Source organism: Anthonomus grandis, chromosome 3, assembly GCF_022605725.1.
Source record: "Anthonomus grandis grandis chromosome 3, icAntGran1.3, whole genome shotgun sequence".
Taxonomy (NCBI): Eukaryota; Metazoa; Arthropoda; class Insecta; order Coleoptera; family Curculionidae; genus Anthonomus; species Anthonomus grandis.
In genome coordinates, this window is record NC_065548.1 from 35151580 (window position 1) to 35170024 (window position 18445).

Genomic DNA, 18445 nt, shown 5'->3' on the forward strand with positions numbered 1-18445 from the left:
GCTTTACATGTGTGTGTGAAGCTAGCGTCCGATCGATATCCAGCAACCAAATCGAGAACGCAGCACATGTCGGTTGCCAGCGACCAATTTATAGTCCGCGCTCCCTGTTATTTAACTTTCCGGAGCTCGCGCGCAGACTCTCAGTCTGCAACTATTTTATTTTGTCGTTAATTTCGACAATCGACAACCCGCAGCGCTGTAATATTAAGTATCTTTCTATCCCGGGTTCTCCTACAGTCAGTGCTCATTTGTGCGTTGGTGTGTGCTTTTATTGCCAAATTATAGCCACTGCGGACTGTGAGTCCGCGCGCGAGCGTTCAAATTAAATATTTTTATGCGTTTTTTTTTTGTAAAGGCACCCATTCACTAACAGATCGCCTGCAGGCCATGGACCGACGGCCATAACAGCAGGCAATGGCCGAGGGAGGCCACACACTATTCAGTCGGCCTGTCGGGTCAAAACCCAAATAATTGGCCCTTCAGATCGTTGCCTGCAGACGACCCCAAACATGTCCACACACTCTCAGTCGATCGTAGTTTCTTGAATGAGCGTTGCGTTTAACAAAATGGCTAATTAAAAAAAACTGAAGAAATTAACAATTTTATTATTACTTCTGTTAATCGAAAAGCCAGCTAGACAACGAAAACGATTCTGGGTTAAAAATTGGCTTCTAGAGAGAGAAAAATTGTCTCATATAAGTCTTATTAAAAAACTTCGAAAATCTAGTTCAGACGATTTAAAAAATTATCTCCGTATGGATGATAAGACTTTTAAAACACTATTAAGACTCGTTAAATATGACATTACAAAGAAAAATATCAAAATGAGGAGAGCGATTAGTGCAGAAAAAAGGTTAATTGCAACATTACGGTTCCTAGCAACAGGAAGAAGCTTTGAGCATTTGAAATTTTCAACACTTATTTTCCCTCAGGCACTAGGAGTCATCATCCCTGAAACGTGCAAGTGCATCTACAAAGTTTTAAAGAAAGAGTATTTAAAGGTAAGAAAATAAACATTTATTTATTCGTAATTAAAACTTATGAAATTAATTTACGATTACAAAGTGATTAAATTTTTTATTAAAATTTATTTATTTAATAAAAACATTTTTATTATTTTAAAATAATTATATCCGACAACGTTTCTTCAATTTGGCTAGCAGATGACAAAACTGTAGGTTGTTGGTCAGAAAAAGCAACATTTGAGTGCGAAAAAGGTGTGTTATTTGTGACTGTGTGGAGTGGCTTTGAAAATTGATATGACCGTTGGTGTTGGATTACATTTAAATTCTGCTAATAACGAGACTCATTTGAGACTAGCATCTTGTTTGATAGCTGAAAACAGGTTTGTTCACTACAACGTCTGAGTCGGTAGTCAATTTAATCTGGATTGCATAAAACAGAACTTTGTTTATTATTTGTTCGGCATAAAATCTTTGTTCTTCATTAATTCTTCGCAGTTTGTAAGCTACATTTTCTCCTATTACATGAAACTGCATGAATCTGCTATGTCATTTCTTAAAATTGTGCTGCAAGCCTATTCAATCATGTCGTGTTGCTCTGTTAACTTTCTCTTTGGTGCAGAACGTTTAGCTGAACTTGTAGAGGTTCTTGAGGAACATCTGCTATTACTTGCCAAAACAGCCGGTTGAGGGGACGTTAGTGGCGTTGGTACGATATTCGTATCTTCAGATTCGGATGATGCCTTTCCATTACACGAACACATACTTAAACCTTTTTCTCACAAAACATTAACAGCGGATGAACGAATCTTTAACTATAGATGTAGTCGAGCCAGGGGTACAGTAGAAAATGCGTTTGGCATTTTAGTTAACAGATTTCGCGTTTGTCATACTGCAATTAATATGAAGCCTGAAAAAATTAATTACATTGTCCTCGCATCTTGTGTCCTACATAACTTTTTACGGCGCCATACAACAAACGCCTACTTATCTAAAAACATCGTTGATACTGAGCTCCTTAATACTGGGGACATAATACCGGGAGATTGGAAAAGCGAAAACACTTTAAATAACTTACAACTAGGTTATGGTAGGAATCCATCACACATGGCAAAAGAAAATCGCGATGCTTACAAACAGTATGTTATGCAGAGAGGAAAAGTGACCTGGCAAGATAATTTTTTGTAACGTAACTATTTTTCAATTTTTTTCCTATAGGTTCAATAAAATAGATTTGTAGACGCCAAAGATTGCAACATCAACTAAGAAAAAAAAAGTTTTTTTCACTTACCTCGTTTTCAGAAATCTCTTCTTCTATGTCATGTTCGTAATCACTGTCGTTTGAAATTGGTTCCAGCGGAGTTTCCTGATCAGATGTAAACATAAGTAACTTGAAATATCAAAGTTTGGGTACATATACTTGTTCTGAACCGCTACCTGATTTTTTACTTTTTTCAGTTCTTTTCTAAATGAACTTCTTAGATTATTTATTTTATTTTTTACTGTATCCACTGTAGGTTTTTCATCGATAGTTTTATAATACTGCAACAATGCAGAATATGCTTGTTCCCGCATTTGTCGGTTGGAATAATGTTTTGATTTTATTTTCCATAAACACGGGTGATTTCTATAAATATCTATCAATCCAATTATAAATTCAGGTTGGTTGCACCTGTCGCTCATATTTATCTTGTTTAAAACGACAAAATTTTAAAAAAAATTGCTGACCTTCTGTCCAATTTTGAAAATTGATGAAAGTTCTGGCCTTCGGACATAAACTGACAAGAAATCACCATTCACAGTAGGGTTTCCAACGACGGCAGGTCTCGACTTGCAGTCGACTTGCGTGTATGTGGAGAGAAGACGCCTCAGGGCTAGATGCCTCCAGGCATCGGCCTGCGGGCGGCCTGTTAGTGAATGCGTGCCTTTAAACTTGTCGTGCAATGGTGAGTGTTAGCTTTTATTATTAAAATTTAAGATAGATTATTATTATTTGTACACTTTTATAGATGGCGTGCTCCTGGAGTCAAGAGGAGGCTCGTTTGCAAAAGCTAATGCAAGAATATTTGGAAGAAGATGATGAGGAGCCAAAGAGTGATTTTGAGGACCAAGAAAATGATGGAGAAGAAGACAATTTAGAAAGGCAAGATTTGGATAGTGATACCGAACAAGAAACTTCGGAGACGGAAGCCACTGATGAAGTCGCTAGGGGAAATTACCCCGTGTTTATTGGCAAAGATGGAACTGAGTGGGCCAAACATATGACGAAAAAAGATGTGAAAACCAGGGCGGAGAACTTGATAAAGCATCTTCCAGGGGTAAAAAGACCTGCGAAAAATCTAAAAAGAGAAATTGACATTTGGAAGCTTTTTTTACAGACGAAGTACTGAATTTGATAGTCGAAAATACAAACAGACATATTGCCATGAGTAGAGGCAATTACCAATGTAAAGGAGATGCAAAAGACACGGACATATTAGAAATACAAGCACTGATTGAATTGCTTTCTTTATCTGGGGTATTGAAATCTAATCGACTTAATATTGAGGAAATATGGACACAGAATGGTACTGGCGTCGAGCTTTTTCGACTAACGATGTCCCAATGTCGATTTCGATTTCTGCTAGATCATTTACGTATTGATGATTTGGCAACTAGAGACGAACGAAACAGACTGACAAGCTAGCCGCCATCCGGATAGTGTTTCATACAGTTGTTGGTAACTTTGATTCAGCCTATACACCTTTTGAATGGCTAACAATAGACGAGAATCTAGAAGCATTTCGGGGGCGTTGCAACTTTAGGCAGTATATACCTAGCAAACCCAATAAATATTGGCTAAATATATTTGCTATGGTAGACGCCAAGACTTTCTACACCTGCAACATGGAGGTTTACGTAGGAAAGCAGCCTGAGGATCCATTCCATTTCCAGCGAGTAATTCTCCCACTGCAGTGGTGTAGAGATTGTGCCAATAAGTAAAAGGAACCTGTCGTAATATTACAGTTGACAACTGGTTTACCAGTATGGAGCTACTCAATTCCCTTCAGTCCGATTTCAAGCTAACTTTATTAGGTACAGTTAGAAAAAACAAAAGGGAATTGCCACCTGAATTTTCGAATCCTTTGGGTCGTCCACTTTTATCGTCCATGTTCGCCTTTCGTCATAACTGTACTTTAGTATCATATACACCAAAAAAGAAAAAAAACGTGCTGCTTTTATTAAGTATGCATTTTGACGATAAAATAGGTGCTTCTACTGGAAAACCAGATATGATATTGGACTACAACTCATCTAAAGGAGGTGTTGACTGTGTGGACAAGCTATGTGCGTCTTATAACTGTGCACGTAATACAAGAAGATGGCCCATGGTTGTGTTCTATTCGTTACTCAATGTATCGGGAATAAACTCTTTTGTTGTTCATTCAATGAATAATAATGAAAATATACGACGAAGAAAGTTTTTGCGATCTTTGTCATTTAAATTAGTGGAGGGCTATATTCGCCGTCGAATGACGCAAACTATTCCTAAGGCTACGCAGTTGAGAATAAAAGAACTTTTCGGACTGGAAACACCTACACCTGAGCCCCTACCAGCAGGACAACGTGGACGTTGCTCATACTGCGATAGAAAAAAAAATAGACCTTCTCGTTTTTTTTGTGTTGAATGCCACAAATGTGTTTGTTTAGAGCATTCACTTGTTATTTGTCATGAATGCTGCTCAGAATGAAACACATTTTAATTTTTAATTTTTAGAAAGTTTTTATGTGTTGTTAAATGTTTATTTTAATTTTTTTGTAGCAATATGTTTTGTTAAAATGCCAAAATCAATGTATTCGATAAATAAAATCTTAAAATAAATAAAAATTAACTTTTATTGCCAATAATTTTTAGAAATATGCACATTTGAAGGCTGCGGACTCTGAGTAGATGGACTCCTCTACAAACTAAGGTTTTGTTGTGAAAATTAATTAAAAAGTCAAATGTTAAAGAAATGAAAAAGGCTCTAACTCCCAAAATTCCCAAAGGATTTGGATAAAACTTTTTTCTATAAAAGATAATAAATATTTAAATTGATTTTAGATGGTTGCAAACCTCTACAAACGAAAGTTTTTTGGTAAAAAATTATTGAATTTTTAGATGTACAAAAAAAATTTAAAAGCTGTAACTTCTACAACTCCGAAAGGATTCGAATTAAACTTTTTTATGCAACTAATAATAGATATCTAAGTCGATTTCAGATGGTTGCAAACCTCTACAAACGAAAGTTTTTTGGTAAAAAATTATTGAAATGTTAGATGTAGAAAAGTATAAACGACTATAGCTTTCAAAACTCCCAAAGGATTCGAATGAAACTTTTCTATGCAACTAATAATAAATATCTGAATCGATTTTACATGGTTGCATACCTCTACAAACGAAAGTTTTTTGGTAAAAAATTATTGAATTTTTAGATGTACCAAAATATTAACGACTATAACTTTTAAAACTTCCGAAAGATTTGAATAAAACTTTTTTTAATATTAATAATAATATATTTATTAATAATTGCATAAAAAAGTTTAATTCGAATCATTTGGTAGTTTTGGAAGTTATAGCCATTAAGTTTTTTTAATACATCTAACACTTCAATATTTTTTTCCTAAAAAACTTTCGTTTGTAGAGGTTTGCAACCATATAAAATCGATTTAGATATTTATTATTAGTTGCATAAAAAAGTTTCATTTGAATCCTTTGGGAGTTTTGGGAGTTATAGCCGTTTATATTTTTCTACATCTAACACTTCAATAATTTTTTACCAAAAAACTTTCATTTGTAGAGATTTGCAACCATGTAAAATCGATTTAAATATTTATTATTAGTTGCATAAAACAGTTTCATTCGAATCCTTTGGGAGTTTTGGGAGTTATAGTCGTTTATATTTTTCTACACCTAACACTTCAATAATTATTTACCAAAAAACTTTCATTTGTAGAGATTTGCAACCATCTTAAATCGATTTAGATATTTATTGGTAATTGCATAAAAAAGTTTCATTCGAATCCTTTGGGAGTTTTGGGAGTTATAGTCGTTTATATTTTTCTACATCTAACACTTCAATAATTTTTTACCAAAAAACTTTCATTTGTAGAGATTTGCAACTATATAAAATCGATTTAAATATTCATTATTAGTTGCATAAAAAAATTTCATTCGAATCCTTTGAAAGTTTTGGGAGTTATAGCCGTTTATATTTTTCTACATCTAACACTTCAATAATTTTGACCAAAAAACCTTCGTTTGTAGAGATTTGCAACCATGTCAAATCGATTTAGATATTTATTATTAAATATATAAAAAAGTTTCATTCGAATCCTTTGGGAGTTTTGGGAGTTATAGTCGTTTATATTTTTCTACATCTAACACTTCAATAATTTTTTACCAAAAAACTTTCATTTGTAGAGGTTTACAACCATGTCAAATCGATTTAGATATTTATTGTTAGTTGCATAAAAAAATTTCATTCGAATCCTTTGGGAGTTTTGGGAGTTATAGCCGTTTATATTTTTCTACATCTAACACTTTAATAATTTTTTACCAAAAAACCTTCGTTTGTAGAGATTTGCAACCATGTCAAATCGATTTAAATATTTATTATTAAATATATAAAAAAGTTTCATTCGAATCATTTGAAAGTTTTGGGAGTTATAGTCGTTTATATTTTTCTACACCTAACACTTCAATAATTATTTACCAAAAAACTTTCATTTGTAGAGATTTGCAACCATCTTAAATCGATTTAGATATTTATTGGTAATTGCATAAAAAAGTTTCATTCGAATCCTTTGGGAGTTTTGGGAGTTATAGTCGTTTATATTTTTCTACATCTAACATTTCAATAATTTTTTACCAAAAAACTTTCGTTTGTAGAGGTTTGCAATTACGTCAAATCGATTTAAATATTTATTATTAAATATATAAAAAAGTTTCATTCGAATCCTTTGGGAGTTTTGGGAGTTATAGTCGTTTATATTTTTCTACATCTAACATTTCAATAATTTTTTACCAAAAAAACTTTCGTTTGTAGAGATTTGCAACCATGTAAAATCGATTTAAATATTTATTATTAAATATATAAAAAAGTTTCATTCGAATCCTTTGGGAGTTTTGGGAGTTATAGTCGTTTATATTTTTCTACATCTAACACTTCAATAATTTTTTACCAAAAAACTTTCGTTTGTAGAGATTTGCAACCATCTTAAATCGATTTAGATATTAATTAGTAATTGCATAAAAAAGTTTCATTCGAATCCTTTGGGAGTTTTGGAATTTATAGCTTTTAAATTTTTTTTGTACATCTAAAAATTCAATAATTTTTTACCAAAAAACTTTCGTTTGTAGAGGTTTGCAACTATCTAAAATCAATTTAGATATTTATTATCTTTTATAAAAAAAAGTTTTATCCAAATCCTTTGGGAATTTTGGGAGTTAGAGCATTTTTAATTTTTGTTACCATTTGACTTTTTAATTAATTTTCACAACAAAACCTTAGTTTGTAGAGGCTTGAGACCATCGTCAGTCGATTTAGGTATTCAATGTTAATATCTGGACAAAAAATTATTAAAATCCCTTAAGAATTTCAGGAGATACGGGCATTATATTGATTAAATAACAGGGAGCGCGGACTATAAATTGGTCGCTGGCAACCGGCATATGCTGCGTTCTCGATTTTGGCTGCTGGATATCGATCGGACGCTAGCTTCACACACATTCGACTAAAACGGATCCGAATCTCCCACGTGTGCGACGTTGCCAACTGTTATTTCGCGGCGTCGGCTGTGAATTTAAATAAGTCAAAAATTTGTTTGACTTCTGTCATAATAATGTGGAATAACATAACTGCCAAATGCCAACCAAGGGGGTTTACCCTGTTCCGATAAAACGTTTTGTTGATTGTTTTTATTTTAGTTGTTAGAGTTAGTTTGTAAGGCCGATTTTTTTAATAACCCTAGGTGAGTAAGTATAGCCACAATTTTCTTCATGTAGAAATATTTAAAACTAAAGCCTAGACATAGGGGAGCCAACGCCTCAGTTATTTTCCTTGGTTTGTGGGCTTAGTTATTTACTGGGCCACTCCCCATAGAGGACCCTATGTATTGAACTTTCTTAATAACTTTTAGGTTATGGATATAGCTTCATTTTGAAGAATTTTTTGAATGGCCAAGAAATTGGCTTCTTTTAATAATTATTGACCAAAATTTTTGTCTGCTTGAATATCCATTTACAACAATATCTTCTTCACTACATCTTCATTTATTTATTAATGGAATCCATTTAAATGTATTTATAAAAATATAAGTTAAAATATAAGTTTTTGTATTTGGATGTAAATTTAGTAAAAAGTATCACACACCATATCACTCAACATTGAAGAAAATCATAGTAAGCAGTCATTTAACACAGCTACAAATTACTAACAAGACTACAATTGAAGACAGAATAATTTACAAAATGTGGTTTCTTATTCAATTTTAGAGTCAAGCCTAATATCCCTTGTGCTTTCACACATAGAAATATGCACACACTGTCAATTTAGCAATTTCTTATATTTCTCAGCTTGTTCTTGGGAGTGAAATTGCATACTTAATGATTGAAACTCATTGTTATTTGGTTTATTATCTCTTAAGGATCTTTACAACAAAACTACAGATGTTATAGCCTTGTACTTAGTGCTTTGCCTTGATGTTGGCCGGATTGCCATTATGAAGTTTTTCTGTCAATCAAATTGTAGGTTTTACTATTTTCATCTCTGATGAAGTTAACATATTTAACACTAAAACAGATATACTTGATTGGTACTAGAAACAGGAGACTGTGCATGCAGTTGATATTATTATAACTTGTAATTACATACTTGGCTCTTAGAATGATTGGGAATGAGTTTATGGAACATCGGTTTCATTACATTGCAGCCTCAGCTTTTATCTTTTTATGTGACAATGTCTTTCATATAACATACACATAATCACTATGGTCTATAAATTGCACTAATCCAATTACGTCTGATAGTGCCATAGTGGTGGACTCACTTAAAAACTTCGAAAGATTTGAATACAGAAAATTGTTATTTACAGAATCTAATAGAAATACCACCATAGCTCTTTCAAACATTCAGTCTGTACAACTCAAAATTGATGAACTATTTATATTTCTCGAATCACTTTATTTTCCTGCTATTGTGACTTTAGTTGAGCATTGGTTACAATGACAGCTTTAATTTTTTGTTACAAGACAGTGTTTCAATTTTCTATTGTGTTTTTTAAAATAATTAAGGTTTATATAATTTGTATTTATAGGTCACCATTCACAAATGTTGAGATTGTTTAGAGAATCTAGAAGTTTTGTTGAGTAAATTCTCAATTAATTCAACAATATTATTAACAGGAGACTTCAATATTGATTACTCAAATAAGTTAAATCCCAATGTGCAATCATTAACTAATTTGTTAAATTCTTTTGATTTGTTTATGCATGTTGATAAGCATACTAGATTCTCTGCCTTTTCTTGTTTGGCTCTAGATTATGTATGTATGTGTTTTGATAGTGAAAGTGTGAAATGAATATGGTAAATGCTAGATTATACTTTAGGTATGGTACAATAGAAATATAAATTAAAATTAAAACACAAGCTATTTTTTGACAATAACATTCTTCAAATGTACTACAAACTGTCACCAGCAAAAAAGTTATACTTACATTTTTTTTATTTTTTATTTGTGACCTAAAAAAAGCATACAAAATATATCAATTTCCTTGGGTAGATCGTTGGCCAGTCTACACATTTGATCAAGAGGTCTATTAAAACCATAATTAGTTGTATAAAATTGTGTTCTAAACATTACCTCATATCTATTTCTCCTAACTAGTACATGAAAATTAACTAGCGCAAGGAGATTTGTAGAATTGATAATACCATTCAGTAAGTTAAATAAAGTACATATATCTATATCACCACGACGGAGCATCTACGTTACCCAATTTTTAAACATGATTTCATCGCCAGTCTATGTCACAATATATAAATAAGATATCGGAAGATCGAAATGGGAGCCGGAACCATATTACTATTGTGACTAATGATATAGCATTGCAGTTTTAGAGGATGCCTGAGCCCAGTTCTGTAGAAGATCCATCTCATCATCTGAATTTGTTAGGTCAAACCAAATTCGGGAAAGGCCAAAAAAAATTTAAGTCACAAACGGAGTGAAGATTGTTAATCTAAATGCAAGAAGCATTCAACTTAAATTTGCTGACTTGGAACTATTTTTACACTTAAATGCCTATCCTGAGATTGTCTGCATTACAAAAACTTGGTTGAGATTACTCGGATATAGAGATTACATGTTTTAAACTTAATCACTATAAGATCGAGTCATACTACTGTAGGGACTCGTGTGGTGGTGGTGCTGGTATGGGAATATTTGTCACTGTTACAATAAACATGTAGAGAATAAAGACTTTTCACCGTCTGGTAACTTTGAATGTGCTGCTGCTCTTCTCCAGGATGTAAATAGTGTTAAGATTTTAGTTTTTTGTATATATCATCCTCCTAGCTCTGATTTTAAAACTTTTAGTGAATACTTGATTGTTAAAGCTTTTATATAAACCTAATATTTTAATGTGTTTTTGTGGTGGTTTTAATTATGATTTTATTTTCAGATATAAAGAAGCAGTACATATTGTAGACGCATTTAGCTTATATGGTCTTAAACTAGTTTTTTCTGAATCTGATCATCCTGTACCTTGATTGGTAATATATTCACTAACGCTGCACTGTTTTCAACTGAAACCTTTGAAGTGGCATTTTCTGATGATTGTGCTCAGATACTGAGTTTTGACTTGGAAAACCCAATCAGTCACAATTTAAGTAAATTTTCTATGAGTTTATTGAGCTAGATCCTTTTCTGATGAAAACATACGCTATTTTAATAACTTGTTGTCCAAAGAACATTGGCTGTCAGTTATTAAGACTCTGAATTTTGAAAGTAAATTTTCTTACTTTGACACATTCTCCAGTTTATTTAATATGAGCTTTCTTTATGTAAACAAATCGAAGCCATATCACAGAAAGTCTCATCAGTGGATAACACAATTGATAATTAATGAGGGCAAGCAGTTGAGACTACTTCATACTCAACTAAAGACTGTTCATGACCATGAGTTACTGACATCCTATAGAAGGAGATTGAAGGTACATAGAGAAAATATCGTAAATGCTAAAAAAGCCTATAATTCAACAAAGTTAATTACTTCTAACAATATAACTCGAACCTCGTGGGAAATTATTAATTTAATCACGAACTTTTCAAATCGCGGCACAAAGTGTGTTCCGAATTTGGTTACTGATAATGGAAAGAAAGTTACTGGCAACCTTAATATTGCTAATACATTTAATAATTTTTATGTAGTCAGTGCGAAAGATCACAGATAATTTTCAGGCACCCATGGGAATGAATGTGCCTTTCAACAGTTTATCTTAATCTCTTTTTCTATTCCCTCTCACTGAAGGAGAAACACTTGAGATTATAAAATCTTCCTCCATGAAAAAGTCATCCAGTGTGAGGTACCTTGTTATTTATTGCTAGCATGTGCTGAGCATATTATCTCTCCACTTAGCTATCTTCTGAATTTATCAGTTTGGCTATTTTCCTAAAGAGCTAAAATCAGATGTTGTCATACCTCTTCATAAAAAGGGGGAGACAGCAGAAGTGAGTAACTATAGGCATATTATTGTTCTCCTCTCTGTATTCTCAATCTTTTAAAAGTAGACTTATTGCATTTTTAGATTCTTTTGCTATACTGTCATGTCATCAGTTTGGATTTAGGTCTGGACTCTCTACATCAGATGCTATATTTCTTTATACAAATATATTGAAAAATTTTGAATTGAAATTAAAATCTGCTGGTATCTTTTTTGATCTTACTAAAGCATTTGATACCATTAATCATGCTTTACTATTAAATAAGATCTTTCATTATGGTATAAGAGGTCCGGCTTGTAAATGGCTTGAATCATATTTGACAGGTAGAACCCAGGCTGTTAGATTGAGAGTTAGTGGTCAGGTAACCATATCTGATTGCATAACTGTCGTCACTGGGGTTCCACAGGGTAGTGTTCTTGGGCCCATTTTATTTTTACTTTTTATTAATGACTTGCCTCTCCTGGTTAATGACAGCTACATTACACTTTTTGCTGACGATACATCAGCAGTTGTCTTGGGTACTGACCATCAGTCTATCCATTCAAAAGCCACCAAGTGTATAGCTGATATTGTGGGGTGGTGCCAGAAAAATGGTCTCTGGTTTGAAAACCAATTTCATTGTTTTCACTCCGATTCGAGCTATTCAGGACCGGAGCTTACTCCTTAGAGAGCAGTCATCAAGTAGCCTCATTCAACAACACTCCACCAAGTTCTTCGGGAATTGTAATTGATAGACATCTATTGTGGGATCCTCAGGTGGAATCTGTGTGCAATAGATTATCCCACAGCAATTATGTCATCTTGCAACTTTGAGACTATGTGGATGCATATACACTTAAAAGCTTTTATTATGCCTCAGTGCATTCCACTCTATCCTATGCCTTATTAGCTTTGTGTAGTTCCTCCAGTATCGGGAGAATTCTAATAAATCAAAGCGCATTGTACGTACGATGTTTAGACTTTCCTTAAGAGAAACTTGCCGTGGTACTTTTAAAAAAGAAAAAATCCTAACTATAATTAATATCTATATCTTGGAGTGCACATGTCAAGTACATAAAAATCTTTCAAACTACATGAGATCTGGAGATCTTAATTTTTATAAAACTCGAAATGCAGATAAATTATACATCCCTTTTACCCGGTTTTCGCAGGTACAGGATGATCCGGAAATTACATCTCTCAAAATTTTTAATCATCTCCCATGTAGAATAAAGAAAGCTAAGACTTTTCCAACTTTTAAGAGGGCTCTTAGGACCATGTTAGCTGACTATCCTTTTTACTTGTTGACAGAGTTCTTTAACTGTAGATTTATTGACTAAATTAAGTTAAATTTGTTTCCTTTTATATCTTTGTAATTTTATACTATTTTTATTAGCATTGTAGTTTTTTATTGACAATTCCTACACATTGTTATGATGTCGATGGAAATAAATGATTTGAATTGATATAAGTTCATCGGTCTATTAATTGAGGGTGCTTTAAGACATAGAGGTCATCATAATTAATATTATCTATAGGAATATTCAACTTGTAGGCGGTGAATCTTAGGAATCGTCTTTGAACCCTTTCCAGAAGATCGATGTGGCACTGATAGAATGGTGACCACACAGTACTAGCATACTCCAATACAGATCTTACAACAGCACAATAGAAATCCCCAATGGCATACACATTATTAAAGCATTTGAGGGATTTCAATACAAAATTAAGCAATTTCATAGCTCTGTTGGATATCTGAGCAACATGAGAAGCACGTGCAAGCTTTTGATTAAGGTGATGGATCCTTTATCTTTTGTGGTCTTTCGAGAATAATACTGCCAATCTCATATGGGAATAAAATTGGATTCCTTACGTGATGAAAAGTTATTGATTTGCACTTATTTATATTAAGCTTTAATTTATTCAATTGGCACCACTGCATGGATTGATGTAAGATCCTGCTGAAGCTTAAAGCAGTCTTCTGTAAAAACTTTCAAATCATCGGCAGACAGTAAAAAATCACAAGTAAAAAACACCATACAGATCATTTATGAATCAATTAAACAGAAATGGAGACAAGTGTCCACCTTGGGGAACACCAGAATGAACAGTTATCTCTCTGGTTAAGGCATTCTTCAATTTAACTACTTGGGTTCATCCTGTAATGTAACTGCCCAACCACTTGCAAACTAAAAAATGCACGAATCGGTTCCTCCCGACGAATCTCGGGTATCATTAACCCGTCTGCTATGAGACGAACAGCCTTCTGCTTCCTTTATCGATGCATTGTTGCCAAATGCTCACCTTCCCGATAAAGCGCGTTAAATCCATTTCGGGCAAAGTGCTGCTGATTGCTGCTCTTAAGCACCGAACAATAACAATACTAGAAGTCCCACTCTCGGTCGGGTGTTTGAAGTAGCGCTCTCAAATACGAGCCGCCGATCGCAAAAAAACCACGCAAGTATTCAGCTGTGTCGGCTCGTACGAGGGTAATGCAGACAGTTGGCCATCAAAATAAAATAAAGGTTCACTTACCGGGGTGTTTCAAAACAATCAAACTATGTAATTAATATTATTGTGACCCATTCTGTTTTAGTTGTAGGTATTTAAATAAAAAAGAAAATATTTTAAACTGTTTAATTGATTAAAGATCATAATTATAACATATCCTAAATTATTATATTATACATTACATGCATACATATAACTAAAAAATAAGAAAAACGACATTAACAGTAATCTTAAATGCATAGGTTAAATTATATTTATTTTAGCTATACCAGCTAACTATTACTAAACTAGAACTTTTAACCAGAAATATAATTTTTTTTTTGAAGTGACCTTTAATGTTTTATCTGTATATTGTAAAATTATAAACCCTTTAAAGATGGTTTAAGATGGTTAATTTTATATTTTTTAACTGTTTAGTGTTTTTTTTTTTATATCCCGGTTTGCAAATTTAAGTGTAAAATAAATAAGCATCCTAATATATAGGCTTAAAAAATATTTGTGTGGAAATTTATCACAAGGATGTGCAAATGGTATGTTTTCATATAATTGTAATAAGTTTCCTCCAACATTCTCGTGACAATGGATTTTATTAAAATTTTCAAGAAAAACTGTTTCTAAATTTTGTATATATTTTACAATACTACTGGGTGGTAAATTAAGATCACCATAGTTTTTAGACGACGAATAGCCTTTATATTCTAAAAAAATAGTAACTTCTTTTTGTAAAGTCTTTTCATCATTATATGTAATGCAGGTGTCGCAAGAATGTTGCATTAAACATTTTTTTAACAAATAACCAGTAATATAAACTAAAGCATTGCCGTCTGTACTTGAAAGATTTCTATAATCAGATGTAAAAACTTTTAAAGATTGTTTATTTGTTATTATTGGTATTATATATTTTTTGTATTCTTCAAGCATATTAGGAGTTAAGTTAAGTAATACTTCATTAATATCATTAATACAATTTGCACCCTCAACCTCATTAAAATATTTTAATGTAAATAATTTTTTAAATGCCCTACAAAATTGTATTGGAGTTGGATTTCTTGAGTTTCCGCAACAATTTCTCACCTGGCCAAAAAAATTCTCAAGGCAATCCTGATTAAGGTTTCTTGTTAAAAGAAATGAATAATTTTTTTTCTTTAATGTTTCCCATAAAGATATAATGGAATTAATTGTAATTTTCCAGCCATTTAAAAAATGCACGGTATTATTTATACATTTTTTCTCAAATGTTACTGTTCCGTCGTTTTGTTTTACCTCTATTGACTTAAGAACTTTTAAATCATTTAACAAAAGCTTTATTTCTTCCAAAAATTTTAACTGTTTTTCTGTTCCCATAAATGCATTAAAATTATTCAGATGGCAAGAATTTAACAAATCAAATAAATCATTTATTGTTTGTATGAATTTTGCAGTAGGAATTGCTTCTAAGGGTAAAACTTTAAAGTGTATATAAGTGTATAGGGCGGCAGACAGTGAGTGACTAAAAACTTGAGACGCATACCTTACCTTCATTTTTTGAAAGGCATTAGGAAATATGTGCTCATCTGAAAGTTTATGACAAAGTCTACTGGCTTTTTTTTTGTCATGGTTATAAAAAATGTCTATATATTTTTTGTCTGTTAGACCATCTGACAGACGAAAATTATAAGAAAAAAAATTATTTCTTGTCGATTTCAAAAGATGAGGCACGTCATACATGAAAAAAAGTTTGATATCATCTACAAAAAAATGAGTAGTATTTGGTGTTAGTTTGAGTACCTTTCTAACCAATTTTCTAAAATTAGGTCCTTGATCAGAGACCACCCCCATAACATTAAAACCAACTCGATTTAGGTTTCTAACACTTTCAAATATTATAGTTTTTATCTCCTCCGCAGGAGCTGAAGAATTATAAAAAAAATACGCAATTGGTTGCTTCCAACTACTAGCAATACCTCGGGCCATTACAACTAAGGCAGAGGTTGCTGCATTGGGACTAACTGAATTATTACCCTCCTGGAAACCTACTACTTTATCACGGGATATATCGTAAAAGAAATGTGATTTCAAACTAATTTCATCTAAGCAAATAATACAGTCTTTTTCAATTTCCTTCATTATTTTAACCCTAAGTGCTAGCAAACGGAAAATAAATTCATTGAAACCAGGATTTATTATCCATTTGCTTGTAAAACGGTTCAAAGTACTCTTCGATGGAAATCTATACATTGTAGAAATTTGCTTGTATGCCTTAGGTCCTAGAAAATATACGCTCAATGCAAATTGTTTAACTTCATCTGTGTACCTACATCCCTTAGCTGATTTATTTAGTAAATTCAACTGATTTTTTATTAATGTAGAAGATTGTTTTGAGTAATTCTGTTCCAAAAATTTATACACATCTTCCAATGTTATCCCTGTTTCAAGCTGCCTTGAACAACTTGCAGTCGACGACAAATCGTTTTTTAGCGATTTTAGTTGTTCTTTAAGTATAGATTTTCTTGGTGTATGTGCAGAGAGGCTTGCCGATGTTTGTGTAGTTTTATCTACAAAATATGCAAATTTTAGATTATATGCGTGTTGTGGCATATTCATGTTTAAAATATTTGAATTCTTAAGCATATTTAAATATCTCACGTATACCATAATTAAGTTTAAAATGGTAGTTTTTAGGATTGTTTTAAAGAATAGGAGACCTATTGCGCCATTCCCAACTAATATAATGACTTTAAAAAAACATAAAATAATTTTTTTACAGTGAAATGTAATACCTTGTATGGCGAAAAAACTGTTTAGTTATTGAAATACGTACCTCTTGTAAACACGTAGACTTGGATAGAAGCATCGGTCTGGGTTTGGCAAACATTATCTAAACATAAAGAAGAGCATTGCATGTTATTTAATTGACTTATACCAAACCTTGAAGTGAAAATAACTACAGATGTGTATAATACATAATATTTTTAATACATACCATTTGCAACTTCCGTTTGAACCAAAGTGTCTTGTATGTTGATATTATCTGAAATGTGAAATGTTAGTTGGTTTCATGAAAAAAATTACAGCAAAAAAAAACTTAAGGGTCAAACCTTTAAACAAATAATTTGCTCTGACTAATACTAGGAAATACCCTGTATATTATAATATAAAAACAACGATAAAACAAAAAATTACCTGTTTCATTGCTGAATAATACTTGTTCTACACTTGTTTGTGTTGTTTTTGTTTCTGTTAATCTTCTAACCTCACCTGAAATATTAATTTTCTTATTTTATCTTAACACTAATGTTTTATAAGAAATTGTTACAATTCATCATATAAATCAAGGTAAATTTATCTGTATAAAAAATGAACACACTTACTAGTTTCTCCGCTATTTTGCCATAAATTTGTTGACGGGACAGCGCTATACAGCAGATTTGTTCTTATGGTATTACGCATTAAGGTTTCTTGAGGAAAATGTAATTCGCCGACTCTTAATTTATTACTACATTCTTCTGGAGTCATATTGGTATACCTATGATTAATAACAAATCCCAAAGCCTGCTTCCAAAGTTGACATCTACAAATATCATTTACAATTTCTTTTATACTGATAAATATGGAAAAAAAATATTATTACTATTATTATTATTATTGTCTCTCATTTTAATAATATTATTACCCTCTATTATGCATAAAATATAAATATTAAAAAAATTATCATTCAAGACTAATTATATACGATTATACTAAAACGATTCTATAAATTCTTACCTATGTTCATCCCTGGGCCACCGAAACAATGATATTTCTGTCCCTTCTCTAGTTAAACATCCATTAACACAACACATTCGTGGCATTTTATCAGAATCCTTAATAAAATCCCTAATAACACCAAATCGCAAAACAATCGCTATCACGTTCTATCTATAGTTCTACCTACAAATAGCTACTCTGTGAGACAACTGTTATACTACTTTGAATATGCCTTATCAGACAGCCGGTATATGCATTTCGCCCGGGAGCGACTTCGAGAGACTTAAAAAGAGTAGCGTCCGATATTCGAGTGAGATAGGCATAAGACGAGGCGGAGCGTTAAGTGAACCTTCTAGTCTTGTTATTGTTCGGTGTCTTAAGTGTCCGCGACATTGCTGAAGATTTTTTATTATTGAAGTGAAATGAGTTTGCATTACACCAATCAACAACCCTATCTAAATTCTGCAGAGAGATGCAATCACCTAGAGAAGTAATTTCTTATTTCACAAATGTTGTTCAAAGTC

General features: G+C 32.4%; 1 protein-coding gene across 1 annotated transcript in view; it reads left to right on the forward strand.

The window, feature by feature from the left end:
• Window positions 1–7835: 7835 nt before the first annotated feature.
• LOC126734087 (contactin) overlaps window positions 7836–18445 on the forward strand; it is a 92950-nt gene continuing 82340 nt past the window's right edge. Inside the window, exon 1 of the mRNA XM_050437610.1 lies at window positions 7836–7955. The gene's annotated coding sequence lies outside the window, so the exon portion shown is untranslated. The remainder of the gene's footprint in view (window positions 7956–18445) is intronic.